This window comes from Kogia breviceps, chromosome 4 (assembly GCF_026419965.1).
Source record: "Kogia breviceps isolate mKogBre1 chromosome 4, mKogBre1 haplotype 1, whole genome shotgun sequence".
NCBI classification, from domain to species: domain Eukaryota; kingdom Metazoa; phylum Chordata; class Mammalia; order Artiodactyla; family Physeteridae; genus Kogia; species Kogia breviceps.
The window spans coordinates 138970530-138997436 of NC_081313.1; the positions used below are offsets into that span (position 1 = coordinate 138970530).

The 26907-nt window shown below is 42.7% G+C and overlaps 1 long non-coding RNA gene across 3 annotated transcripts in view; it reads right to left on the minus strand.

Moving 5' to 3' along the window:
* Positions 1 to 5425: 5425 nt before the first annotated feature.
* The window catches only part of LOC136794067 (uncharacterized), a 29891-nt gene continuing 8409 nt past the window's right edge, over positions 5426 to 26907 (minus strand). The window contains exons 3-6 of one of the 3 annotated variants that reach the window (XR_010840294.1): positions 22974 to 23064; positions 20359 to 20435; positions 12850 to 12937; positions 5426 to 10687 (exon numbers count right to left, since the gene is read on the minus strand). This is a non-coding gene — a long non-coding RNA (uncharacterized lncRNA). The remainder of the gene's footprint in view (positions 10688 to 12849; positions 12938 to 20358; positions 20436 to 22973; positions 23065 to 26907) is intronic. The other 2 variants (XR_010840293.1, XR_010840295.1) reach the window with 2 other exon arrangements.

Genomic DNA, 26907 nt, shown 5'->3' on the forward strand with positions numbered 1-26907 from the left:
CAACTGCCTAGACCCTCTCAGCAATGACCTTCCAGTGTGCAGAGCCACTATCTTAAAGGCCTTGGCAGCCGGCAGCCTTGAGAGTGAGCAGTAATGGGGAGTCCGTGCACACTTCAGGATGCTTACGTCATAAAAGTTTAAGTGTAAAGCAGATAAGATTGGGGGGAAGGAAGTGTGGGGAGGTGGTTCACGGGGAGTGGGGGAGAAACCTGGGAACAAGTTCAAAGGAAACACACTTTACTACCAAGGACTTTGAAGTAATCAGCTCTTCTTTAAAGACAGCTCTGTTACTAGGTCATTTATATGTGTCTTGGGTACAATTTCACTACTCAAGAAATATGTGTACAATGTTCAAACACATCAGTTCTGGTGATAGGGGAATGCTTAAGATATCTGAGTAGAAGGTGCTCTTCTGGAATATTCTGTTGCAATGCAAAACACCAAATACACACACACACACACACACACACACACCCCAAGTGACCTGACCCCAGGATATTTTCAGAGGCATCCAAAAGCCCCAACAGGGTGATTGCCCATACCAAATCTTATGTATAGAGGCTCAGTAGGAAAGAAAGTTGGAATTCAACCCGCACAAAAGACAGCCTGCAGAACAGGGCTATGGCGTCTACTTAATTCCTATCAATTTGCTTTGAAAAGCCTGACACAGACATCTTTGAGCCCTGAACAGGGTAACTGCAGCTCTCCTCAGAAAATTTGATCAGCAAGCTATCTGCATTCGAAGTCCAAATCTCTTAATCGTGGGTACCATGTTTTCAAATAATGATACCACCTGGAAATTGTACAGCACTTTGTTTTTAAATTGCCTTCACCCACCTGGTCTCCCAGTGCTAGCAGCCAGGCAGGGCAGGACACGGAGAAGGAAGCCACTCAAGGCAATGTTGTGCCTAAGGCCACACACGTGAGAACTGATGTCCCAACTCTACATGTGGTTGAGTCAGGGACAACTGACTCCACGGATCTTTCTGCGATGCCCAGAAAGCCTTGTACGTTGACAGAACCTCACATTTTAAAAGTCACTACTCTGCTGGCTCGCATGGGCATTCACATTCACTACCTCTGCTCCTCCTTCGTTCTGCCTGGAACACTTTCCCCCGGGGAATAGCCACTCGTTATTCACATCTTGGCTCAAATGTCATCTCTCCAGAGAGGTCTTCTCTAAGTACCATTTCTAGGGGTAAGTCTTCACTCTGACATCCCTTGCTTTATTGCCTACATAGAATTTAGCACTTTCTGAAATTATTTTCTAAACTGGTGATCATGTTAATCACCTGTTCCCCCAGCAGAACCATGAGGACAGGAACCCTGCCTAGATTGTGCCCCACTATATCCCACATGCCTAGAACAGTGCCTAGTATACAGTAGGTGCCCCCAAATATTTTCTGAATGACTAACCTATTTCTCATTAATACTCATAACCAACCTTGTATAACAAACACAAAAGCATTGTTATTCCCATTTTACAGATGAGGAAACTGAGGCCCAGAATGATTGACTTGTTCAAGATCTCAGCTAGAAAGTGACAGAGTTGAGAAAAGAGCCTGGGTCTTTGACATCCAGTCCACTGCTACCTGCACTATATAGCTTTTTTATACCAAAAGTTTGAGAAGTGAGAAATTCTTATTAATCAAGAATTACTTTACATACCATTCATTTATTCAACAAAAGATTCTGAGCAGTTACTAAATCCAAGAAATATATTAAACACTATGGGAGATAAAAGGATATAGGCAAGATATATTTCCTGCCTTCAAGGAACTTACCATCTTTTAGGGGAGTTAAAATAAGCACACAAAAATCAATAAAATAAAACCGAAAGTTGTAAGTGCTGTTATGGACTGAATTGTGTCCACCCCAAAATCCAAATGTTGAAGTCTGAACCCCCAGCACCTCAGAATGTAACCTTACTTGGAGATAGGGCATTTTAAAGAGGTAAAGGTTCAATGAGTTCATACGGGTGGCCCCTAAACCACATAACCATATCTGGAGATGGGCTTCAAAGAATGATTAAGTCATACAGAGACTGTATGACTGTCATACAGAGTGAAGTAAGTCAGAAAGAGAAAAACAAATACCATATGCTAACACATATATATGGAATCTAAAAAAAAAAAAAAAAGGTTCTGAAGAACCTAAGGGCAGAACAGGAATAAAGATGCAGATGTAGAGAATGGACTTGAGGACACGGGGAGGGGGAAGGTAAGCTGGGACGAAGCGAGAGAGTGGCACAGACATATATACACTACCAAGTGTAAAATAGATAGGTAGTGGGGAGCAGCCGCATAGCACAGGGAGATCAGCTCAGTGCTTTGTGACAATCTAGAGGGGTGGGATAGAGAGGGTGGGAGGGAGGGAGATGCAAGAGGGAAGATATATGGGGATATATGTATACTTATAGCTGATTCACTTTGTTGTACAGCAGAAACTAACACAATATTGTAAAGCACTTATACTCCAGTAAAGATGTATGAGGCCATTAGGGTAGAGCTCTAATCCAGTAGGACTACTGTCCTCATAAGAAAAGGAAGAGACACCAGGGAAGCTAAGGAGAGAGGCCTCAGGAGAAACCAAACCTGCCTACACCTTGATCTTAGACTTTTAGCCTCCAGAACTGTGAGAAAATTAATTTCTGTGTTTAAGTTACTTAATTTTTGTCTCTCTCTCCTCTTCTTATAAGGACATCAGTCACACTGGATTACTAGCCCACCCTGTTCCCACATAACCTCATTATAACTTAACTAATTATATCTACAACAAAGCTATTTCCAAATAACATCACATTCTGGAGGTCAGGACTTCAACATATCTTTTGGGGGGCGGGGGGGAGATACAATTCAACCCATAACAATTGGCTGGTTCAATCTTACTCAAAAAGACTCTTTCTAAAACTTTTTCCAGGGCTTCCCTGGTGGCGCAGTGGTTGAGAGCCCGCCTGCCGATGCAGGGGACATGGGTTTGTGCCCCGGTCTGGGAGGATCCCACATGCCGCAGAGCAGCTGGGCTCATGAGCCATGGCCGTTGAGCCTGCGCGTCCGGAGACTGTGCTCTGCAATGGGAGAGGCCACAACAGCAAGAGGCCCGCGTACCACACAAAAACATAAATAAATAAAAATAAAACTTTTTCTGGAATTAATGGAAAAGATAAACCTCACAGGCTTGGGGCTTCCTGATAGTGCAGGGGTTGAGAATCTGCCTGCCATTGCAGGGGACAAGTGTTCGATCCCTGGTCCAGGAAGACCCCACATGCTGCGGAGCAACTAAACCCGTGCACCGCAACTACTGAGCCTGTGCTATAGAGCCCATGAGCCACAACTACTGAGCCTGAGTGCCACAGCTACTGAAGCCTGCGCGCCTAGAGCCCATGCTCTACAACAAGAGAAGCCACCGCAATGAGAAGCCCACGCACCACAACGAAGAGTAGCCCCCACTCACTGCAATTAGAGAAAGCCTGTGTGCAGCAACGAAGACCCAATGCAGCCAAAAATAAATAATTTTTTTTAATTTAAAAAAATAAACCCCAGGGCTTCCCTGGTGGCGCAGTGGTTGAGAGTCCGCCTGCCGATCCGGGGGACGCGGGTTTGTGCCCCGGTCCCGGAAGATCCCACATGCTGCAGAGCGGCTGGGCCCGTGAGCCATGGCCGCTGGGCCTGCGCGTCCGGAGTCTGTGCTCTGCAACGGGAGAGGCCACAACAGTGAGAGGCCCACGTAATGCAAAAAAAAATTAAAATAAAATAAACCCCACAAGGCTTGATGTAAAGATTATGTTAACACAGAATGGTCAGGGCCCCACCAGCGGAAAGAGACTGGCAGAAAGCAGAGCCTGAAGAGGGCGAGATAGAACAAGTCCTGATGGCTTTCTCTGAGCCCCTGGATCCACCCACGCCTGATGCTGGATTTCCTCAACAAAAAAAAAAAAGAATGGAGCAGGCCAGAGCCACTGCCATCGCCATGACCCGTGGTAACCAGCACGAGCTCACCTGCCAGAAGAACACGAAAAAGCAGATCGACTTGGTTAAGGGAAAGCGCCGAGCTGACGGGCTTTCTGCTGCCACCTGCAAGCAGAGGGACTTGGAGATCTTGTAGTAGAAACAGAAAAAGGCAAACGAGAAGGAGGAACCCAAGTAGCTTTGTGGCTTCGTGTCCAACTCTCTTGACCTTCGCCTGTGTGCCTGGAGCCAGTCCCACCACGCTTGCGTTTTCTCCTGTAGTGCTCACAGGTCCCAGCACCAATGGAATTCCCTTTGCCCTGAGTCTGCAGCGAGTCCCTTTTGTGCTTCCTTCCCCTCAGGTAGCCTCTCTCTCCCTGGGCCACTCCTGGGCGTGAGGGGGTTACCCCTTCCCAGTGTTTTTTATGCCTGTGGGGCTCAGCCCAAAGTATTAAAAGTAGCTTTGTAACTGAAAAAAAAAAAGAAACTTTTTTTTTTTTTTGGTGAGAAAAAGAACCATCCAAAATTTATTCTCCAACAGACAGCATCAGCAGGTAAAAACTACAGCGGTTTCTCCGTAGATCATACATTCACAAGGCATTATTACCTTAACAAGTGAGAAAGCCTCTGGTGTATTTTCTGTAATAATATCCACTTCACAGTGTAAACAGGTACTATTACTGTGTTCACTTACAATTCCAGAAGGAAAGGCACAACTTGGCAAAACAAATTTTTTTTGGATCCTGAAGTCAGGTGCAATTACCGAGAGACAGACTTGAGAACAGTCGCAATCCACTTTTCCACATAGAAGGGCAAAAACTTCACCCAGAAATGTGGGTCTTTCTTTCTCCTTCCTTGTTAAATCCTCAAAAGTAACGCTTCATCATCTGCTCAATATCACATATACAAAAGAGGGATTAAGAAAAAAAGAATCACAACAACATCTTGAACTTCCAGCTGCTCCCATCAATACATCAACTTTTAGGTTTACAACTGGGCCTAGGAACACTTCAGTGGTCATCAAATAAGAAAATAGAGACTATAGCTACAAAAATAACACATGAATGAGGTAGATAAATCAAAGCTTTCACATCCAGTACTTGCCTGTTCCAACTTTGTAGCCTTCATGCAATACTCAGAAGAAAAAAAAATCTTCATAATTACTTGGCATAAGTGACAATCAAGGAACTTCTGGCACAAATTAGTATAAGAAGTTATTAGTTATTAGACTTAACTGAAGTAGGGGTTAAGTCTGTAGAAGTGAAAAAGAAACATCATTCCAGGTAGGAATGCTTGGCATATAGTTAAGTGCTCAATTATGATTTTTTAATGAATGATTAAGGAAATGGAATGATAGAAGACCATATATGTTTGGGGAGAACCAAGAGACCAATTTGACTACAGGGATCTCACTGAGATTCTGTACACTTTATTTTTATTTTTTCTAATTTTATTGAAGTATAGTTGATTTACAATGTTGTGTTAATTTCTGCAGTACAGCAAAGTGCCTCAGTTATACATATATATTCTTTTTCATATTCTTTTCCATTATGGTTTATCATAGGATATGAAATATAGTTCCCCATGCTATACAGTAGGACCTTGTTGTTTATCCATTCTATACATAATAGCTTACATCTGCTAACCCCAAACTCCCAATCCATCCCTCCCCCAGGCCCCCTCCCCTCTGGCAACCACACCTCTGTCTGTTCTCTGTATCTGAGTCCATTTTGTAGATATGTTCATCTGTACACTTAAAATGGGAAATTGTATGTTATGTGAATTGTATCTTAATAAATCTGTTTAAAAAATTGTCAAAAAAAACCCAGTTATTCAGGTTATTACATTCTCTGTTCATTAATCCAATATAATTGGATAACTTAAAACCAACAGTCCCAACTAATAAAGAAAATAGAATCAGTAAGATTTGAGAAGCACACGACAGCAGGAAAAGGAAAGACAAAGCTACCTCCAAACCCAAGTTATTGGGAGGAAGTAGGGACAAGAATGGACAAAGGGAAGTCTATAGGAAGAGTAAGTTTGAGAGGGAAACTAATGAGGTTGGTTTTGGATTTCTTGAGCTTAATATTCTAGGATGACATGAATGGAGCTATATTCTATAGGACATAGGAAACATAAGATCAGGATCCATGGGAGAAAGATTATTACCTGCCATAAGTGTGATTTGTGCTAACACAGAGAGGTGAGTCAGAGTTCAGTGCAGGAAACCGAAGTCACTCTACGTGTCAAGCAGGAGATTTAATACAGGGAATTAATTACTCAAAAAGAAAAAAAAAAAAAAAAAAAGAGCACTGGAAGGCTAGAAAGGGTAGAAGTCAGGGGGTCTCCAAGGGACTGGGGAGATCAATGACATGCTACCACAGCTGCAATCCTACCTGCTGCCACCCCTGCCCCTAAAGTCCCTGGAGGCTGGTGGCTAGGCACTGGGATGCTGAGTGAGTCACCATGGCGGCCTCTTAACACATTTCTACCACCTTGACTCTCAATGGCCATGGCTGCAGAGAGATCTCATGCAAGGGCAATGAATTGGGGGAACTTATCTTGCATCTGGAATCCTAGCTGCAAGAAAGATGAGTTACCTTTCCAATCTCTCCAGGTAGAAGGAAGAGGAAATGGCGATTGAGAATGCCAAGGCATGGCTTCTACCGCAAGGGATACATGAATACGAAGACAAACTAGGTAAAAGAGCAACTAATTGTCAGTGTGATCACTGTACAGCTTTCAACAAGTGCTTTCACACACTGAGTCCGTTTCCCCATCTCTAAAATGAGGCAACTGAACTAACCAATTTGTAAGGTCCTCTTCAACCCGGCTCTTTTAGATGTCTGTGAAAGCCACTCGAGTCCTGACCTAGAGTTAAACAATTTTCTTCCTGGGAGTATTATCTTCCCAGCCAACAGACCAGCCCTACACATCTGAACATAATCATTAAACACCTGGCAAGAAGTGCCACCCCCACATACAGTTTGATAACTCACATTCCATTCCAATTATGTTTCATAAGCAAGTACTTATTAGAATACAGTTGTTTCTCTGAGCAAGCAGGATTTTTAGAAGGGAAATTACAATGATTATCTTCCAGATATAGGCATGAATAATATAATTATTCCTCCTCTCTCCTCATTGTTATCGCTTCCCTTCCAGGCTGTCTTAGATGGGACGCTTCTAGCCAGTGGCTCAATGCAGTCACCTTTCCCACTTCTGGACCCTTTTGTCCCTTCAACTTAGGGTCCTCCCTATCTCTTTATCAAAACACATCTGTCCTGGGTCCTAGAGGAGCTTAGGGATTTAACAAGGGTCCTACTTATTACCTCTTCTTCTCTGACTTATGACTGCATGTGAAGTTGGAGGGAATTTGGTGGGGAGACAAGCAGCACACTGACAGTGAGGCAACCGTATGGTTTGGAGCATCTGTGACCTCTTTCTGGGTCTCTGAATCCCCACCTCTACATTAAGAGGATTGGACTAGACCAGGAATTCTTAACCTGGGATACATGGGCAAGCTTTGGGGGATTTAAGGATAAGCCTAAATCATATGAAGCAGGTCATGTGTGTAAGGAACATTCATGTCCCCAGTTTCTATTTGGGGGAATAATGTGGTCATATCAGCACCACAGCAGAGCAAGTGATCTCGCTAAAGCAATCAGTGCTCTCTATTTCCTGGCAAAGGTACTGGTTTGGAGATGAGCATGTGCCTAAAACTTACAACCAGATCAAATCTTGTGACTTTTATTGGGAATGCTAAAACAGAGACATTCTTTCCTGCTAGACATATACTATTAAGAATGAAGTGCCAGGAGCTTCTACCAGCCATCTTGGAACCCACAGGGGAGCCAGCCTTGGGATAAAGCTGACATTGTAGGAGGCAGAGCACAGAGACAGAAGAAATGAGTCTTGGCGAAACTGTTGAAGTGCTGGATCAAGGTTCACCTGATACCCCTAAAGTTTTTAATTACATAAACCAGTAAATTTCCTCCACTGTTTAAGATGCTCTGAATAGGGCTTCTTCTCTACCTTGAAATTAAAAGCAACTTAAATGATAGTATTATGTTTATCTGTGAAATGCTCTAAGGAGAGAAGCCACAGTTTTCAGGAGATCTTCAAAGGAATCTGTGAGCCCCAAAAATATCTTAAATCCTTAAACTAGGAAACTCTTTAAGGTCTCTCTGCAGCATTAGCATTCTGAAATCTTATGACTCTATAAAATTCTAAATTGTTGGTTTGACTAATAATGTGTAACCCGCACCATTCTAAAAATAGCTTTTTTAAAAATAAAGTTGATTTTTTTCCATTACAAAAGAAAAAGATGCTCATTATAGAAACTTGTAAACTATAGGGAAAAAAAAACTAAACAGAAAGACAACCACTGTTAATGTTTCTGAAGTTTCCAAGCAATTTTTAAATTTTTCTATGCATAATCTTAGGGAGATTTTCATACAGCTGAGTTCACACTATATGTGCAATTTTGTATCACACTTTTTTCACTTGACATTATCATATGGTTCCCACATCATTATAAACCCTTTGTAAACAGCCTTTTTAAATGACTTTTTAACATTCTGTTGAATGAATATTCTATAATTTACTTCATCATTCCCCAAATGTTGGGCAAAATGAGGTTGTGTCCAGGTTTTGTTTTTGGCTGTTTATTTTCTTGGGTTTTTTGTTCTGTTTTGTTTTTGCTATTCTATTTCCTTTTATAACAGAAGCCTCCTTGCTGAACGTAAAGGAAGGAGGCACCGGTCCTGGAGTGCCTATCACGATGTCAGACCTCGTGGGGAAAGAGGTGGAGCACCATCTGGACACAGGGCAGCCTCCGCCTTGCCATGGAGACAACTCTTGGGTCCTACATCAATCCAATGTTAAGGCACCTCTGTCCCTCCCATACTTCTTCCATTTGGATGGGGCGCCACAGGCAGCATTCCTGGCCTCTCTCCAACTCGAGATGGAGTGTCTGCCCTGATCAGTGAGCTTGGGAAGGAGCCCCTTTCACTGAGGACCAGCACAGCCCTCTGTTCCTTCCTGCTTGTTTTTAGCAGGTCAGGCCCCAGTTTGGGCAGCTCTGCAGTGATCCAGCTTTGTCTGTAACAGGGTGATCAGTCTCATTCTGTTGTCCAGCAATAAAAATTCCCTTTAATCTCCAAAATCTGTCTGATTGGGATAAAGGTGATATTTTGGTCACCTATCTCCTTAGGTTTTGTCTAATTTTTCCATTGGTTCAAGCAAAGATGCTATTTATCCAACCCCTTCAAAACTACAACTAAGACAACAATATCCTCCACTGTTGCTGCATTTCTTCTGTCCTCATCCCGCAAGCAGGCTGTTGGGATTTGGGATTCTGTTTAGAGGACTTAGCTGAAGGTAAAACTTCTTGCTACCTGTGGATCTTGGCAATCAGTACTATGCTCAGACAGATACCACAGATAATAGAATTTACTATTATTTGTAACAGCTACTCCACTCCTGTTTCTTGAGTGGTAATCATGCACCCTGCATTGTGTTAGATGCTTTACACACTTAGTTCAGGCTAACAAAAACCCTATGAGGCAGGTAGTCACCTCCATTTTACAAGTGAGGAAGTCACAACTCAGAGAGGTCCCGTAACACCCAGATTCACATCGGCAGCAGTGGCCAGGCTAGGATCCACACTTAGATTAAAGCCCATGCTGAAAGTCCATGCTCTTAACCTCTTGGCAGCCCAACGGGTTCCTCTGAGGAGGGGTCAGGACAGGGGTGGGCAAAGGAGGAAGGACCCCCATACTCCCTCAACACTCAGGCCAGGGAACTGCACCAGGCTCAGAGCCCCAGCAGAGATGTTACCTTTCCCGAGGACACCTCCACAGGGTCAGTGTGGTTTAAAGGGAACTGCGGGGGCGGGGGGGGGGCATGCTATTTATTTCGGGCTTCTGTTTTTTGTGGTAAAATTCATATAACATAAAACTCACCATTTTAAGTTGTACAATTCAGTGGCATTTAGTACATCCACAATGTGTGCAATAACCACCTCTATCTAGTTCCAGAACATTTTTATCACCCCAGAAGCATACCTTATTATGCAGTCATTCCCCATTCCCTCCCCACCCCCAGCCTCTGGCAAGCACTTATCTGCTTTCTGTCTCTATGGGTTTACCTTTTCTGAATATTTCATAAGAATGCAACTACCTACAGATTTCTCATGGGAGATAATAGCTCACAACTCATTCATTCTGTAGATAGGGAAGCAGTCCTCAAAGCACAGGGTAGAAAGAATTCTCCCCTCGCTACCTACCCTGACTTCCTACTTTGCCACTGGGCTGAGTACCCACCCCCTCTCCCTACCTCCCTTATACATTCACTCTAAAAAAAAAAACTTTCCCAACCAATGAGCCGATGACTAGGAAATCTAATGACTCAACCCTTCTTCTCCTGGCCCAAGAAGGTCAAGGCCAAAATGACAGAGTTTTAATCACAGTTTCAATTTCATTACTTGTGATTGGTCCATTCATATTTTCTATTTCTTCCTGGTTCAGTCTTGCAAGGTTACACCTTTCTAAGAATTTGTCCATTTCTTCCAGGTTGTCCATTTTATTGGCATAGAGTCACTTGTAGTAGTCTCTTAGGATGCTTTGTATTTCTGCGGTATCTGTTGTAACTTCTCCTTTTTCATTTCTAATTTTATTGATTTGAGTCCTCTCCCTCTTCCTCTTGATGAAGAAACAGTATGGAGGTTCCTTAAAAAACTAAAAACAGAATTACCATATGACCCAGGAATCCCACTACTGGGCAGATATCCAAAGAAAACCATAATTCAAAAAGACACATGCACCCCAATGTTCACTGCAGCACTATTTACAATAGCCAGGTCACGGAAGCAACCTAAATGCCCGTTGACAGACGAATGGATAAAGAAGATGTGGTACATATATACAATGGAATATTACTCAGCCATAAAAATGAACGAAATTGGGTCATTAGTAGAGACGTGGATGGATCTTGAGACTGTCGTACAGAGTGAAGTAAGAAAGAGAAAAACAAATATTGTATATTAATGCATATATGTGGAGCTTAGAAAAATGGTACAGATGAACCGGTTTGCAGGGCAGAAATAGAGACAAAGATATAGAGAACAAACGTATGGACACTAAGGGGGGAAAGTGTCAGGGGAGGGTGGGGTGGGGTGGGATGAATTGGGAGACTGGGATTGACATGTATACACTGATGTGTATAAAATGGATGACTAATAAGAACTTGCTGTATAAAAAAAATAATTAAATTAAATTCAAAAGTTAAAAAAAAAAAAAAAAAAGGAGACCAAAATGGCACTGATTATGTCAGAAGTTCAACAGTCCAAATAGCCTGGGCTCCTACAGGAGTCCTCAGTCAATGAGCACACAATTCCACTGTCATGTCCACCTCCACCCAAGCTAGCCTTCACCCTTGGCATAGGAACTCTGAACACTGTATACATTCTTATAATGTGTTATCTCTTCTTTCAAGACGAATTCAAGTTTTCCTGCGGTAGCTATGGCAGTGAGCAGTGAGCCTGGTTCATCATTACTGTCTGTGAATGGAGAAGGTTGGAGAAGGCAGAGGAGAACTTCAGAGTTACTCAAAATGAGACTGCCAGAGTACAGAGTAGGAGAGGCAGAGAAGGACTGACTGATGGGAAGGCAGGACCAACGAGGCCAACAGGGATGGAGGGATTCTGTGCTGGAAAAGGATTTCTACATCTTTCAGGACCATCCTGTGGAAATATGAATTGAGACAGAGACCACCTGGCTGTCTCTGGCAAATTAAACAGGCACACAGCATTTCCCTGGAATTTCTCTCCTGGTCCGCACCTGACATGAAGAAAAAGGTATTCACCAAGGACTTATAAATTCCAACAAGTTCCTAGGTAGGTTCCAAATTCTCTGCATCTCAGCCCAACAAGAGAACTACCTATATTCACATGACAGAGAAGGGGAAGGAGGGAGACGTAACAGGAGAACTGGGACAGATGAGACACAGCAACCCTTGTCCTTGGTCCTACTGTGTCCCCTCCTGCCTTTTCTGAGTGGCATTCTGTGAACCTGAATGTCAAGATCATGAAGGCTCCTCGCTCTCATTAATCATAGAACTCGTGTCATGCCCACCACCATCACCCACTCCCCCCCACCACACACACACACCTCCAGTATCACTAAGTCAGTAGGCAAACATGCAGGATCTCTTTGGGAGGTTACCGTTCAGTGGACTGGAAATACAGAAATGAGTGTTCTGTAGCTAACAATCCTAACCTGAGAGGCTTAACTGGGAGCACAGAACACTCCCCCCTCCACTGACACCCTGTTTTGTAGGGCTGCCACAACAAATTACCACAAACTGGGAGGCTTAAAATGGCATAAACTTATTGTCTCATAGTTCTAGAGGCTAGAAGTCCAAAATCAAGGCATTGACAGGGCCATGCTCCCTCCAAAATCTCTAGGGAAGAATCCTTCTCGGCCTCTTCTGGTTTCTGGTGGTTATTAGTAACCCTTGCCGTTCCTTGGTTTGTGGCAGCATCGCTGCAATCTCTGCCTCTGTTTTCACATGGTGTCTCACTGTGTGCCTGTGTACACATTTCCCTCTTCTTATAAAGACACCAGTCATTGGATGAGGGCCCACCATAATCCAGCATGAGCTCATCTTAACTTGCAAAGACCCTATTTCCAAATAAGGTCACATTCACAGGTTCAGGGAGTTAATACTTGAAGACATCTTTTGGGGTAACATAATTCAACCCCCCACACCCTCTAATAAGGACCAAACCAGAGGCCTGTGGCACGTTAACAATAGAAAGAGTTCCTATTATCAGTTCCTTGGACCTCAAAAATATATCATCATCGACACTACAAAAGATTAGTATTTATTTAGCACTTACCAAGTGCCAAGCGTTGTGCTATTTTACATGGATTTTCTTGTTAATCCTCAAATTGACTCTGTGAAGTAGGAACTATTATTAGTCCCATCTAGAAAGTGAAGAAATCGGAGCTTTAGAAAATTAAGTAACTTCCCCAAGAAATATAGTGATCGATCCAGGATTTGAACCCAACTCTCTCTGACACCAAAGCCCACCAAATTTCTTCCATGCTTTATTTTTCACGCCAAGCTGTACTATCTGGGGCAAGTAAGTACCCCTCTCTGGGGCTTCAGTAGCCCTATCTGTAAAAAAGATCAGTTCCCCTAGTTTTCTAAGGGCTCTTCCCGCTATGAGTCCAGAGCTCTTTGAGTCTTTTCACCCAGGGTAAACAACTACTCTGGCCAGCTGATCCACTTTTAAAATCCACTGCAGAAAGGTCTGCTCCCTGAGCCCCTCCCCACCCCTCCCCAGCAGCCAGACATCTTGCAGAGTGTGTTCATGCATGATTCAAATAAACAGGACTGCAAATAACTTTTCCAAACTCCAATACTGGGTTCTGACAGCCTCATCAGAAGCAGGAATCATTTCTATCTGCACATACTTCAGGGAGAGCCTAACTGACCCACAAGGAAAGACCAGCTCCGCCAGCAACACACATCTTTACAGCACTTGGGAAAAAAAAAAAAAAAAAAAAAAACTTGGATTTCTAATTTGTTTCTCATCAGCTGTGTGCTTCTGGAGCTAAGCAAGAAACATCAAGTACACAAAGTCTTTCACTTGACTTAAATGAAAGTTCAGGTTCCAATTCCGCATTTCCTGACTCCCTCCTCCCGGCATTTTTCCTCTGCTTTTCATTCCACTTTCCAACTAGGCCACATATGTGGGGCTCTAAACATCACCACAGGAGAGAAGCAAGCAAGGGAAAGGGATGGGGAATAACTAAAAGATTAGGGGCAGTAAAGGAGTTGGTGGAAACATAAAGAACATCACTAAGAGGAGCTGGACCCAAAATGACCACAAAATCACAAGATGAATCACATTTATTGGATGCTACTGGTTTCAGGCATATTTTCTCTTGTAAAGCTCTCAGCAACTGAGAGGCTGCTGTGTATGGTCCCACTTTACAGATGAAAAAACCAAGGCTCAGCTAGTAAATGAGATTCAGGACCATGTGTGGCTGATTCCAAAGCCTCTTGCTTCTACAATCCCAGAACCCCCAGGGACCACAAAGAATAAAACAGTCCCTGTTTTGCAGTTTACACTGCTATTGGTGTCACAGCTGCCAACTTCCAAGAGTATATTCTCTACTTTTTCTTATGGAGGAAGAGACAAGATTTTGTTTTAATGAAGCAATTAACAGATAAGATTACCTCAGATCCGGAGTCTCAGACAGAATCAACGCTTGTCAAGAAAGTGGTCATCTTCATTCTCCGTTCTCCTCCCTCTGGCTCCTGCGGCAACGTCAAAATCAAGGACTAAAGGATTGCTGAAACCTCTCAAAGTGACAAGATTTTACTCCCCCAAGCTACACTCCCCATCCCCTCCCAGCAGAAGTCACAAGTTGTGCAAACCTACGCTCGAGTCCTGGCTCCCTTAGCCTCCATCATCTGTACGGTGAGGGTGACACTGCTGTATACATCCTGAATCCCAGAGCTTCTCACTACGCCAATCCCTAAGGCCCTATCCAACCCCAATCTCCTGCAATAGCCACCTAATTTATCTCTTGCCTTTCATTCTTGCTCTTGCTCTTGCTCCCTATGGCCACGCTGTCTAGCCAGCAGACACAGCGATCTTTTTAAAATGTAAATTAAGTCACCTAACTGTCTTGATCAAAACCCTCCAGTGGCATCTCATCATGCCTAGAATTTAAAAAACGCTTTGTCGTGGGGGAATTCCCTGGTGGTCCCGTGGTTAGGGCTCCGCGCTTCCACTGCATCATTCTCCGCGGAGAATGAAGATGACCACTCTTTCCAAGCGTTGATTCTGTCTGAGACTCCAGATCTGAGGTAGTCTTATTCGTTAATCGCTTCATTAGAGCAAAGTCTTGTCTCCTCCTCCATGAGAAAAAGAAGAGAACACACGGTCCCGCGGTTAGGACTCCACGCTTCCACTGCATCAGGTACAGGTGACCAGGGAACTAGGATCCTGCATGCCACATGGCTCAGCCAAATAAAATGAAAAATAAGATAAAATAAAATAATAAAATAAAACAAAATACTCTGTTGTGGTCTCCAAAGCCCACTCCTGCGTGCTTCCCTTTACACTCTCCACCTTGATCCCTCCACGCCAGCCACGTGGGTGCCTTCTATGGATAGTTCCTGAAACTGCCAAGTCATAGCTGTCTGCACTAGCTGATCCTTCTGGCTGGCATTCTTTTTCCCAGAGTTTCACACACTTTCTTCCTCACTTCATCTGGGTGTCTACTCAAATGTCCCTTCTCTAGAGAAGCTTTCCCTCGCCTCCCCAATTGCAGCTTCCCTAGCAAACTCTAAAAACTTCTTTGCCTCTTTTTTTTTTAGAACATTTATCACTACTTAAAATTTTACATGAGTATAAATTGTTATGATTGGTCTCTTCCACTGAAATATAAGCTCCATGACAAAAGAAGTCTTGTCTATGTCGTTTATCCAATACTTGTCAAACAGTAGGTGCTTAATAAATATTAGTATAATGAATGAATGAGACCACATAAGTTTTGGCAAAGACTGCTAGCTGTCTCCAATATCCATTCTCCCCTCTTCCTTTAAGTAATCAAAACCCCAAGCTGTAGTTCAACACATTACCACCCACCTAAAGACTATGTTTCCCAGACTCCCTTGCAGCTAGGTGTGTCTATGTCACTAAGTTCTAGACAATTAGGGTTGCCAGATAAAATACAGGATGTCCAGTTAAATTTGAATGTCAGATAAACAACCAATAATTTTTTACTATAAGTATGCCCCAAATTAAAAGTCCAATAATTGTTTTAGTATAAGTATGCCCCATTAGGACAAGAAAAAGTATTGGTTGTTTATCTGACATTCAAATTTAACTGAGTGTCCTAAATTTCTGTTTCCTAAATCTGGCAATTCTATGGCCAACAGAATATAAGAGAAAGTAATATCCACAACTCCGAGGTCACACCCTTAAAACTAGGGGACATGTCCTTACTTTCTTTTCCCCTCCTTGTTGGCTGAAACAGAATCGTAGAGGAGATGTGAGTCATCTTTGACCCTGTAGACCAGGAGTCCAGGCCCTGGGCTGATATGATAGAACAGTGCTGCTCTGCTCCCCAGATCCACCTGCTAGCTCAGACTTGTACATGAGAGAAAAACTACCTTCTGCTTCATTAAAGCCTCTGTTATTTTGTTCTCCATTAAAGCAGCTAAATCAATATCAGAACAAATGCAAAATTATGAATGAATTATGGTAATTCGTGTGCCTGCTAGATCATCAAAAAGCCTCAATAAATGTTTATTTCCTCTTCTCCTCACTAACAGCGTTGTCCCCTCTTTACCAAATTTCACAGCCCTGTTTTGAAGGAATTTGGCATCTTCATACTTTATCAGCAGCTCTTGCAAGTGCAGACTGTTTCAAAGCGGGGCTGCAGGAATTCAGCAGCCAGCAGAGGCTATGCACCCTCTTGGCCTCTGAGGAGAGGGGCTCAAGGCAAAGCTTATTCATAGGGTAAAATTAGGCAAAGGGAGGGACCAATAGGATTTTCAGTTCTCCCAGCATTGATTGCCAGCTGCCTGGAGAAGCTCTGGAGTTCCCTGACACACAGTTCTGAGCCCTGGAAATTCTCACCTATGGAAACCCAGGGAAGAGAGAAGCAGCTGAGAGTCCTTCTGCACAGGTGTCACCATCAGCTCAGCCACAGCCACAGACGCCCAGACCGGGGAGAAACCTCCGGGTCTCTGTGGCAAGTTCTCTCCTCCACGCCCATCCACTGCTCCCCACACCTTCAGATGGCTGGTCTCTGCTCCAATGTCACCTCTTTAGAGATACCTCCTCTGGCCACTCCATCTAAAGGAGAAGCCTCTGTCACCCTCCATTCCTGCCTTGAACTTTACAGCATCTATCTCTTCCTATTGATATTATATATCTACTGGGTTATCGTCTGCCTTCCCCACTGAAAGGTAGGCTCCCTGAGGGCAGGGAATTTGTCTCTCATTCACTGCTTTACACCCAGCATCTCAGACAGTGCCCAGGCGATGAGGAGGTACTGGATAAATACTTTTGAATAAACAAACAAATAGAAGATAGATATGGATACAGATATAGATATAGATGTAGATGTAGATATAAATACAGACATATCGGGGTCACCAAAATGCCAAGCAGATTTTACCAATGGCTTCCAGCACAGGGTGACAGGAAAGTGACAAAACCTCCATGTGCATGATAATACTGATGTTTTGTTAAAGAAAACTCAGCTTTTAGTGTAAGGTTTGACTCCCTATTGACATAGAAACCTCTGCTGGGTAGAGGTAATGTTTGCACAGAATGTTAGAGCCAAAGGCATCTGAAGTTCAAGCCCCCGATGGGGAAACAGAGCCCAGAGAGATGATGGAGTCACACTAACAGTAGCAAGTAATATCTGCAAAGCACTTTTTAGTTTTGGAAGCATCTTCACTTCCTTATTTCTCACTTGATCCTCACACCAATTCTACTGGGCAAGTGGTGGTAATATTAACAGCATTATATTATTTACAATAGCCAAAGTATGGAAGCAACCTAAGTGTCCATCAACAGATGAATCAATAAAGAAAATGTGGTATATATATATATATATATATATACACAATGGAATATTACTCAGCCATAGAAAAGAATTTAAATTTTGCCATTTGCAGCAATATGGTTGGACTTGGAGGGCATTATGCTAACTAAGTGAAATACATGAGACAAATATTGCTTGATAGCACTTATATGTGGAATCTAAAAAAATACAACAAACAAGTGAATACAACAAAGAAGAAGCAGACTCACAGATATAGAAAACAAACTAGTGGTTACCAGTGGGAGAGGGAAGGCGAGAGGGGCAATATAGGGGTAGGGGAAGAAAAAGGGTTATTATGGGACTACATGAAATCATGTGTTTGAAACTTGAAAATTGTAAAGCAGTATAGAATTTAAAGAATCTTTCATTCAATAAAAAATACAATGCAATAAAATAAAATTAAAATGTTGGTAGCATTATAATTATATTGAAATATAATAATTAACCTCCTGAACTGTGCACTTAAAAATGGCTAAGATGGTAAATTTTATGTTATGTGTATTTCACCACAACCAGAAATTAAAATTATATACGGGTATATATATAAAACTATTAGCCACAACTCTATTTTGTACATAAAGGCAATAAAGCTCAGAGAGGCTGTGACTTGTAAAAGTCACACAGTAAGGGATGTGTGGGGAAGCCAGCCTCACATCAGGACTTGCTCTGGACCTTTTCTACAGGGAGAGGGAAACTTCACTCCACAAGCATTCCAAGAACCAACCTCAAGCTAGAAGATCAGTGCCCTGAGTTTTCTAAGGAAGCTTCTAATACACTTAATCCAGCACAGCTGTTCATGCAACTCTGCTGGAGAGGCCTGCCTCTTGTGTGATACTGTGCCGAGGGGTAGCTGATCCAACAGACAACAGCTCAGTACAGACTTGCATGTCATTTACTCTCATTTCATGATGATTAATTTGCTTGGGGACCAAGGGTGTTCAGTGGTTACATTAAGATGCAAAGAAAAAGTAAACATTCATGCATCCTTTATCTCCTCATTTCAAGACAGGTAAGTCCCATCAGTGTCTGCAGAAGATATTCTCATTGACATTGTTTATCTGTTCCACTTGACTCCAAATTACACTTGAGAAACAAGAACTATCACACTACGGTGTTTTTATACAGCAGTGGTGACTACAGGAGGCCAGATATTAAAGAGAAAACATCTAGCCTGAGATTCTACTGCAGCATAAACTCAGTGAGCTATGACACAAAGAATCAGGCCCAAACATGCAGAAGAGCAAGAAAGCCTTCCTGGAAAAACCCATCTGGGCTTGAGTCCCTGCTTAATAAACAGCACTGTCCATGTTGGGTTTCATTTCATGTGCCAACTTTGCTCCAACATCTAAATCACTGTGTTAAGAAAGAGTCTGAAGCCTAATCAGAAGTTATAGTCATAGCATGGAGCACACACAGTACATCATAAGTACCTGTGTTCTGATCATCCTCCAGCTCTCCCACCTCACTTAGATCATGCATCTCTTTCATACCGGCTGTCTGGTCTTGATTCAATATCAGGCTTCTCAAGACAGGGTGGCAAAATGGTTAACTTTGGAACCAAAGAGAGCTACATTGGAATCTCAGCTCCATCACTTACCACTTACATGACCTTGGGAAGTTACCTAACCTGACTGATCTTGTTTTCTCATCTCACAAAAGGGGAATAATATTGCCTACCCCATAAGATTGTTCTGTGAATTAAATGAGATATTTTGTGCAAAGCACTGGGTACAGTGCCTGGTGGCAGCAAGGGTTCAATAACTGGGCTATTCATGATGCCCTATTATGCCTTGCACTGTTAACACCAGAGCACATTTTCAATAAGCATTTATTAGTGGTTATCTCAGGGTCATGAGAGTGAATGATCTCTTGGTTGGTTTTTACTGTACTTCACTCAACACGAATTATGCTTTATTGAGCACATATTATGTGCTAGACCCTGCTGCATGTGGTTTGTGTCTCAACTCATCTAATCCTCAACACAGTCCAATCATTCTGTGGGCAGGGGGAGCAGGAACACGCACCCGGGCAATCTGGCTCTGGCACCTGCCCTCTTAACCACAACTGCCTCTGCCCAGGAGCAACTGCTACTTGTTTTGTAACCAGAAAAGCAAAATATTTTAAAAACAATTTAAGATAGTAAATACACACTTGTTGAATGACTGTCAGCTCTCATCTGAATTTGAAAGAACCTGATGATTGAGAGATTGAAACTTCTTTTTAATTTCTCAGTAATAGTCGAAAATTACTGAGAGCAGAGTGTCAGGTACAAAGCAAGATGCTGTGGGAAATATAACAGAAGAAATGATGCCTTCCCTTCAGGGCCTTTAGATGTGGAAGGTGAAATATTATCGCTAGTAGCTGACATTCATCTACTGTGTGCCATGTGCCCAGTCACTGTACTAAACACTGTCTACATTATCTCATTCAATCATCATGACAAATCGATGAAATAGGCATGATTAACGCCCCCATTGTGCAAATGAGGAAACCAAAGCTTTTAAATCCTAATAACTTGCTGGGGGTTCCAGGAAGAAAAACCTGCACAGGTTAAGTGCCACGTGGCTGCCACAGGCAATGATTCACATCCATCTTTCTCTTCCCTGCTGTCTTAAAAAGCAGGCCACCTGGTGGATGCTTGAAACATTCCTGGCAAAGTGAATCCCCACTTTTCAATACACTCTCATTGCTAAATATCCGTGCATTTACCAGACATTAAACTTTACATGCACATGATTACAGAGTTAGTGAGTTCTAAAGAATTCCACCTTCAGAGTTCATGGGCCTCTTCGTACATCCTCACCACCAGCATCTCCTCTTCCACCTTCAGCATTTGGAGATGGGCCTGAAATGGAAAAGACATTGCCATCTCCCTGCTCTCGCCTGTTAATTCTCAATTTCAAGATGTTCTATTACACCTGATTTATGGTCTGACAGAGCTCATTCTAGCCCACGACCTTGAGCTTGTCAAATGCACGGGGGAAAATTTACTAACAACTGTGTTCATCTTAATGCACTGTAGGGAATTTTTTAAGTGAAAAAGCCTCAAGAAGCAGGGACATTTCAAAAAGCCAATTATGAATAATAATCGTTTGATGGCGGAGCACTGTAGATCTTCCAGCTCATTCGGTTTTCATCTAATTAAATCTTTCATTTCCACAGGCAGCATGCAGTACAAACTTGTGTCTGCTTTTGTCGGCAGGAGATAATCAATAGGAGACATGTGGATGCATTTCAGCATTTATTAGCAGCTCAATCGGAAGTTGTTTTATTTTAATAACATCCTTGCCTTCTTTCTGTTCAGGATAAATCGACAGCTTTGATGAATAACAGACAGAAAACTGGTTTATATTATCCCATTAAGAGTAAAGAAATCAGAGAATGAAAGGGAGCTGAGAAATTGAAAAACACTTTAAAGCTGTATTTCCCTTGTTATCAAGAAAAGGGAGAAACAAAAATGCCTTCCATTCACTCTAAAGTATCATCAAACCTATTTGACTTCAGCTAGATATCCTTTCCAAGACCAAAACAATAAATTCTCTCATTCTGAAGCTTTCTACCGCTTTTATTTGCTGATCATAGTTAGTAATTCTTGGTTAATTTCCACTGGAGCTGCAATATGGATCAGAAAGGGGAGAACCAGGTACAAAATGTCATTTGTTCACCAGAAATGAACCCAAATGCCCAAAAGCTCACATCCTGAAATAGCAGGCACAGTGGCAGGGGTCGGATGCCTTAGAAAAAATACACAATGTTCACCATGGTGAGGCATCTACAAGAGCCTGCTGCACACCTTGGTCAGTGGAATTTAAACTGATCTGTGGGCCAGAAGACCTCTCTTTGCAATCTCGCTTGGTATAGCCAACCATTTACTTGACAGTGTCATGTAAATATCTCAGGCATCTCAAATATAACATCTAAAAATCTGAATGGTTTGCCACAATAAGACACCACTTCATACCCATTAGGATGGAGGCTATCCAAACAATTAATAAATAACAAGTGTTGGCAAGTAAGTGGAGAAACTGGAACCCTTGTGTACTTTGAGTGTAAATGTGAAATGGTGCAGCCACCGTGGAAAACAGTTTGGTGGTTCCTCAAGAAACTTAAAATAGAACCACCATACGATCCAGCAATTCCACTTCTAGGTATAAACCCAAAAGAAGTGAAAGCAGGGACTTGAACAGATATTTGTACACCCATGTTCATAACAGCATTAAATATCAAGCAATAAGCAAGAGCTGAAAGGTGGAAGCAACACAAATGCCCATCAATAAGCAGATGAATAAATAAAATGTGCCATATACATACAATGGAATATTATTCAGCCTTTAAAGGGAAGTTCTGACATAGCCTACAGCATGGATGAACCTGGAAGACACTGTGCGAGTGGAATAAGCCAGTAAATACTATACTATTATATGAGGTACCTAGAGCAGTCAAATTCATGGTGACAGAAAGTAGAATGATGGTTGCCAATACTCGGATTTTTATTATTGTGGTAAGACATATATTACCACAATAAGAAAAATCTGAGTATTATAACGCCCAGATATAGTTGCCCTCTGATATTTCCCACCTGAGCATACAGTGCATCCATTTGCTCAGGGGCTCCAGCCAGAGAGCTGGGAGCCAGTCCTGGTACCTCCACACTCAAGCCCCAAGCCCTCCAGGCATTTCTCCACTAGCAGCCAGACTGGGCTTTTACAGACCTAAACCAGGTCCTGCTACCCTTCAGCTTCAAGCTTCCCCTTGCACTCAGAATCCAATGTGGACTCCTCACTCTGAAGCCAGGTGACCTTGCCAAATTCTTGTGCCATATCCTCCCTCACTCTGTACTTCTGTGCTTCTCCTCACACTCTGTACCTCCATTAGTTCCTCAAACTAACCAGGTTCCATCCTCATGCAGGGCCTTTGCCTGGAACGTTCTCCCCTCATCCTTTGCAGGCCAAACACTCCTTAGACTTTAGGCCTCAGCATAAATGGAACTTCCTCAAGGGTGCTTCACAGCTGCCACATTGCAAAAAGAATGCCTCTTCTCTCCTGTCAAGTGCTCTCTTAGCCCCCTGACACTTTCTGCGTGCCTCTATTTGTATATCACTCACTACCCAGGAGACGGTCAGATGCCTGGCCTGAGGTCAGCGCCCAAGTCTGCCTTGATCCACAGTCCCAGCACTTATTGCAATGTGTGGCACATAGTAGGTATACACTTGTTGATTAGTGAATAAACAAAGGAATGCATGTTCTTTTAAATCACCCAAACAAAGGGAAGCAGAAACCCTGCCTTTAACCCAAACAGCCCCCACCTTTTACTTTCTTAGACACCCAGACGGGCCTTTGTACAGTAACGTAAAACATGTCCCACCTCCACTATCCCACATACCTGCTCATAACCATTGGCACTGGATGTTTGCACCCAACGGCACCCTTACAAAGGGGCCTTTCTTTTCCTGAGATGGGGCTGAGAGTGACACCTGTCGAAGACAAGGTAATTGCTTGAGTTGCTTCCTGCAGTGATACAAATCCACTGACAAGTGCCATACAGCTGTTCCCATACTCAGTTTTCAATGGCACACTGCCTGCTGTATTAGTGAGCAAATTCCTTGAAACAACATGAGATCAGCAATATTGATGGAATATAAAATTAGGTATGTAGCTGCCAAGCACCCCAGAAAGGTCCCGATTCTTTACCTTAGCAGTAATGATGAAGCCGGAGGCTCCCCGGCCATCCTTCCTCCCTTTGGCAAGCATCTTCCCCTAGGTAATGCTCCAACAAACAGTAACTTGGGTTACAATGATGATGATTATTATTATGGACTCTATTTTACTCTCATTTAATTAGTAATTATTTTAAATTACATGGCTGAAGAGCTGCTACAATGGGTGTTTCCTGGCAGTCAGGGGTTAATTCTCCAAAAATGCAGAAATATGGGATATTTTTGGTTCAGCCGTTAGACGCTGTAGTGATGAACGCCTCTCAATGCCATATGGTGTAGTCTAAACCTAGTGTCTTTTCACAACAATAGTTTCACTTCTATTACCATTAGAGAGAAATATGTAAAAACACTTTTCTCTCTAAACAGAGCTCCCATGCCAGCAGGCCCTAGAGTATCCTAGAGAAGGAAAGCAAACAATCCTGCAGCACAGATCGGTGCCAGTTGCTTTCTGCGCCCCCCTCAGGGATGCTCAAGTTTACAGCTGATATTTAATTGGCCATAAAATGCACATGTCTTCTTTTGGACTCACGAATCCAGTAACAAACCAGGGGTGAAATCCCAAACCCATGGGGCTCGCTGGTGGTGGATGCATGTGAAGCCACCTGGTAACACCCTGTTTTTGCATTTTTGACATTTAGGGGTGGCTTTATTTCTACAGATGAATATGCTCTCCTCAAATCACTGAATCCAGGGAAATAATAAGATGAGCCTGGAACATCTTTTTTTTTTTTTTTGCAGTACGCAGGCCTCTCACAGTTGTGGCCTCTCCCATTGCAGAGCACAGGCTCCAGACGCGCAGGCTCAGTGGCCATGGCTCATGGGCCTAGCCGCTCCGCGGCATGTGGGATCCTCCCAGACCGGGGGCACGAACCTGTGTCCCCTGCATCGGCAGGCAGACTCTCAACCACTGCGCCACCAGGGAAGCCCTGGAACATCTTTTTGTGTCATAAAGTAAGAAAGTCCTCAAACAATGATGAAGAAATGTCAAAAGGACACAGGAAGCAACTTACAATGGCTCCCACTGGCCAAATCTGGGACATTTTGAGCATGAAAAGAAATACTGGGGCTTCCCTGGTGGCGCAGTGGTTGAGAGTCCGCCTGCCGATGCAGGGGACACGGGTTCGTGCCCCGGTCCAGGAAAATCCCACATGCCGCAGAGCGTCTGGGCCCGTGAGCCATGGCCGCTGAGCCTGTGCGTCCGGAGCCTGCGCTCCACAACGGGAGAGGCCACAACAGTGAGAGGCCCGCGTACCACAAAAAAAAAAAAAAAAAAAAAAAAGAAATACTGATAGCAACAGATTAGTATACAGTGAATAAAGTAAGTACTCATGAAGCTATATTAATAGAAATAAATGAATAAATAAATTAGAAAAGAAAGCTCTTCTTTATAGTAAACAACTAATAAATGCAAAAGAAATGATGGTTATTAGAAAATCACCATTTACTAACCATCATAGTAATGTTTAATTCAATCAAGAAACATCAAAGGATGCTAAACTCTTGTGGGTGAGAGATTGATGAGGAAAGAGATATTTACATAGTCTCAAAGTATCTCCTCACAAGATACTTATTAATTACAGAGACTTTACAATAATTTTACAGTAGAGACACCTGGCAGACAGCAGCACAATAAGTGAATCAAAGTTAAAAATACCAATAACCAGGGACTCCTCTGGTGGTCTAGTGGTTAAGAATCTGCCTTCCAATGCGGGGGATGCAGGTTTGATCCCTGGTCGGGGAACTAAGATCCCACATGCCGCGGAGCAATTAAGCCCGTGTGCTGCAACTATTGAGCCCGTGTGCCACAACTAGACAGCCCATGTGCCACAACTACAGAGCCCACGCACTCTGAAGCCTGTGCACCACAACTAGAGAGAAGCCCGTGCGCCGCAACAAAGGAGATTGCATGCTGCAACGAAAGATCCCGTGTGCTGCAACTAAGACCCAACGCAGCCAAAAATAAATAATTTTTTTAAAAAGATAGTAATTTAACAAAAAAAATACCAATAACCAAATAGACATCGTGTGTCACCCTGTGGGGTGTGATTAAAAGAAAAAAAAAAAAAGCATCTGTGACATTCCAGTCAAAACACATAACCTGAGTCTAACCATGAAGAAACTGGTCAAGACCAAACTGAAGGAGATTCTACAAAATGACTGGCCTACAATCTTCAACCATGTCCACGTCACAAAACAGAGGATTACCAAATGATCCAGCAATTCCAATTCTGTATAAATACTCAAGAGAAGTGAAAGCAGGGACTTGAACAGATATTTGTACACTCGTGTTCATAGAACCAATATTCACAGTAGCCAAAAGATGGAAGCAACACAAGCCTCCACTGGAGGGTGAATGAATAACCAAAATATGATATATTCATACAATGGAATATTGTTCAGCCTGGAAAAGGAAAGAAATTCTGAAACATGCTGTAACATGGATGAACCTTGAAGACATTATGCTACATTAAATAAGTCAGTCACAAAAGGACAAATAATGTATGATTCCCCATATATGAGTTGCTTATTAGAGTGGGAAGATTCACAGAGACAGAAAGTAGCATAGTGGTTGCCAGGGGCTGGGAGGAGGGAGAAATGGGGAGTTCGTGTTTACCGGATACAGAGTTTCAGTTGGAGAAGATTAAAAGTTCTGGAGATGGATGGTGGTGATGGTTGCACAACAGTGTAAGTGTACCTAATGCCATAAAAATGTACACTTAAAACAGTTAAAATGGTAAGTTTTGTGTTGCATATATTATACCTCAATTTAAAAAAAAAGTATTCAAGCTTTCGAGTCAAACCTGGGTTCAAGGGCTGGGAGGAGGAGATGGGTAAGTTTATGGCTCTAACAGTAATGAAGTTTCACAGGTGTATACTTATCTCCAAAAACCTCAAGTTATATACATTAAATACCTATAGCTTTTTGTATGTCAATCATACCTAATAAAGTGGTGAAGAAAAAAAAAAACCTGGGTTCAAATTCTGACTGTGCTACTAACTCACTGGGTGACCCTTAGGAAAGTTAATTTCTTTGAACCTCAGGCTTCTCATTTATAAAATGGAGACGATATTCAAGCCTACAAGATAGGATTGTTATGAGGCAGAAGATAATAACATTTAGCACAATGCCTGGCACATAGTAGGCAGTGGGTAATATTAGCAAGATGATAAATGTCCCCACATATGAGATAACATGCCACATGTTTTTAGAGGACGAAGCTACTTTGGTGTGGTTGGAGTATGTGGTGCTGAAAGAAGGGATTAGAATGAAAAGCAGATCTTTTATGCTAAGATGAAGAGTTAACACTTTGTCCTGAAGCCTGTGAGGAGTCACTGGAGGGTTGTAAGCAGTGGAGGAAAATATTAGAGAAGAAGAGAGAGAGGGCAAAGACATCTGTATATTTCACTCCATCATGGGCTTTCTCCTCTCCATCAACACAGATGATTAACACCACTGGCTTCAGGGAAATCAAACCATTAACGGAAACGCCACATTTAACACTCTCACTTTGCAGCAAACACCTTATCAGAACAGGGAACTCGGATATAAAGAAGTAACTAGCCACGTAATAAAGTTAGGCTTAAGCACAAACTCCAGAA